The following is a 3,363-nucleotide window of genomic DNA, read 5'->3' as shown; positions in this document are numbered from 1 at the left end:
AACGCGAGCCCAATTTAATGTCCCACGGCTCTTCCCCTGTTAAGGTCGTGGAAATTTTACTGACTAAAAATGGCATCTAAAACCCAGTATCCTCGAACACGAGATATTGACTAAAAATGGCATCTAAAACCCTGTATCCATTAAAAACCAATGTAGTTGTTCTCCGACCAAATATTCCACATCATGTTTCTCTCAGTTGAATGCAACTGACAGCGAGATATCCCATCATCTCTTTATGTAAACGCGTTCTCATTTTCTTTTGTCAAGCAGGAAGCATGATTCAACAGCATTTCTCAATTACATGGAATTTACATGGAATATTATACACGCTCTTTCCTATAAATTTTGGACATGCATCGCATGAATTCTCGGCAAGGAATGAGCTCCAGGGATTGAGTCCCTCTTTGTGCGTAATTTCATTGCTGTCATTTTGCTGTATCATATCGCTGCTAGTGATATGGAGATTATTAAGGCTTGTAACTGCGCAATTGTTTTGGTGATCATTAGTTTAGTGTTGCCTTCACAGGCGTTGGCTACGTCTAGTGAGGATGAGGAGATCAAATCGTATATTGTTTACATGGATAAATCCATGAAACCCCATCATTTCAGCCTCCACCAACACTGGTACGCTTCAATGATAGACCGGGTTTCAGGATCCAAATCGGATCCCACTGCTATGCTATACATGTACGATACGGTGATGCATGGCTTTTCTGCCAAGCTGACCAGCACAGGCGCTCAAGCTATGCTGAATATGGATGGATGCTTGGCTGTATTGCCGGACTCTGTCGGTAGGCTTCATACTACTCGGACCCCGGACTTTCTGGGGTTGAGCTCTACTGATGGTCTATGGCCATTGTCGCATTACGGTGATGATGTCATCGTGGGCGTGGTGGATACAGGAATATGGCCCGAGAGCAAGAGCTTCAGCGATCATGGCCTAAGTACTCCCGCGCCCGCGAAATGGAAGGGAGAGTGTGAAGTGGGTTCCGACTTCAATGCGTCCCACTGTAATAAAAAACTCATTGGAGCCCGTTACTTTGTCAAAGGATATGAAGCCCAGTACGGTCGTGTCCACGGAAAAGACGATTACAGATCTCCTCGGGATGCCGAAGGACATGGTACGCACACTTCCTCTACTGCGGCCGGGTCGGAGGTGCCTGCTTCCAGCTTTCTTGGTTTCGCCCCAGGGACGGCTAGAGGCATGGCTACCAAAGCTCGATTGGCCGTCTATAAAGTCTGTTGGGCGTTTGACTGCGTAACTTCAGATGTGCTTGCGGGAATGGAGGCGGCTGTTTCGGACGGAGTCGACATGCTATCCATATCGCTCGGCATCGTTAGTGATGCCGCTTATTATGATGATATTATAGCAATTGGAGCTCTGGGAGCGACTGAGAAGGGTGTTTTTGTCTCGTGTTCGGCCGGTAATTCAGGGCCTTATGAGATTTTCAACACGGCGCCATGGATAACCACCGTAGGCGCCAGCACCATCGACAGAGAGTTCCCGGCTCCCGTCGTGCTTGGCAACGGCAAAAGCTACATGGGCTTCGCCCTCAACAAAGACTTGTCTCTGGCCAACGAGCAATTGCCTTTGGTATACGGGAAAACAGCGTCGAGTAAGAAGTATGCAAACTTCTGCATTGATGGAAGCCTTCATCCCGATATGATCCGTGGAAAAATTGTACTCTGTGATCTTGGACAAGTCGATATTATAGAAAAGGGACTGGTCGTGCGACGAGCCGGCGGTGCGGGGATGATTCTGGTTAATCAGGATGAAGATGGAGACTATTCGCCGACCAGTCATAATCTGTTCCCGGCGACCATGGTGGGTCCCAAGGCCGGGGAATACATAAAAGCTTATATAAACACGAGCACAAATCCTATGGCAACTATTAAATTGGAGGGGCTGACTGTAATTGGTAAAGCACGAGCTCCGGTCGTAACAGCATTTTCGTCCAGAGGGCCGAATACCGTCGTTCCGGAGATCCTTAAACCGGACCTGATTGCTCCGGGAGTCAACATATTGGCGGCGTGGACAGGGCACGTGGGGCCAACGTACACCGACAAGGAAAGAGTAGATTTCAACATAATCTCTGGGACTTCGATGTCTTGCCCTCATGTGACCGGCATCGCGGCGCTTATACGCGCTGCTCATCCGGCATGGACACCCGCTGCAATAAAATCGGCTCTCATGACATCTTCCGTGCTATTCGACAACCGCAAAAGCCCTATAAGCGACTCATTCACCGCTTTACCTGCAAATGCCTTTGCAATGGGCGCGGGTCATGTGAATCCCAATGCTGCCTTGGATCCCGGTCTCCTCTATGATCTTGGAATGGACGACTACGTTAGCTTTCTGTGTACCCTAAATTACACAGCAAAGCAAATTCATATTCTGACAAGGCAGGCAACATCCTGCCCCAAATTACTCTCCGCGCCAGGAGATCTCAACTACCCATCATTCTCCGTGGTGTTTAAGCCGCGTAGTTTGGTTCGTGTTACGAGGAGAACCGTGACGAACGTTGGAGGAGCACCGTCTGTATATGAAATGGCAGTCGAGAGCCCTGAAAACGTAAATATAACCGTGCAGCCAACGACGCTCGCCTTCGAAAAGCAAAACCAGAAGGCGACTTATACAGTGACATTTGAAAGCAAAATTGCAGCTGACCACAAACCTAAAGGACGCCAAGCCTTCGGTCAAATATTGTGGAAATGCGTGAAGGGCGGAACGCAAGTTGTTCGCAGTCCTGTGGCCATAGCCTGGACAGTGGAGTGATGAAGAATGAGTGGACTGGCCCAGTTGTTCGTCTGTGGGCCTCTAGTTTGAATAAAAGTAGAAGCCATCCATCCATGAAGATGTAACGCATTTTGTTTTGTTTTTTCCAACTTCCAGTCATTGTAGGCTTACCTTACTCCATTATCTTCTGCATGCTTACTTGTCAATTCCTATTACCTGTAAAATGAAAATATCCTGTTGCCAGTAAAATAAAAATGTGATACAGGAAATGTATGTTTTCAAAGTTGTTAGACTATGCATTTCACTTCATGCAAATATCACAAACGCAAATGTGACTGTGCAAATATTACAAATGTAAAGATGCGAGTTTGACATCTTTTTATACAGTTATTTATATATGTGGGGCTTCTATTTTCAATCTCTCTCATAAAACTGAAACTAGTTGGAATGAACCTTTTTATGTTATTTTCACTTTTAATTTTTCTTTGAACATAAATTTTAATGATAATTAAATTTCATACTCATCATTATTTATATTTTTTAAATAATATGATTAAATTTCATACTCATCATTATTTATATTTTTTAAATAATATGAAAATATAATGTATTATTTTTTTGGTAGG

At 45.2% G+C, this 3,363-nt stretch overlaps 1 pseudogene; it reads left to right on the top strand.

Annotated features, from left to right (window-relative positions):
• The first annotated feature begins 379 nt into the window (after positions 1 to 379).
• Positions 380 to 3,118, top strand: LOC149231057 (subtilisin-like protease SBT1.7 pseudogene; annotated as a pseudogene).
• The last annotated feature ends 245 nt before the right edge of the window (positions 3,119 to 3,363 follow it).

Source organism: Pinus tabuliformis, chromosome J, assembly GCF_031772625.1.
Source record: "Pinus tabuliformis cultivar Carrire ecotype Pingquan chromosome J, CPIR1, whole genome shotgun sequence".
NCBI lineage: Eukaryota > Viridiplantae > Streptophyta > Pinopsida > Pinales > Pinaceae > Pinus > Pinus tabuliformis.
Note: the sequence above shows the minus strand (reverse complement) of the source record. Positions and strands in the feature narration are given on the sequence as shown.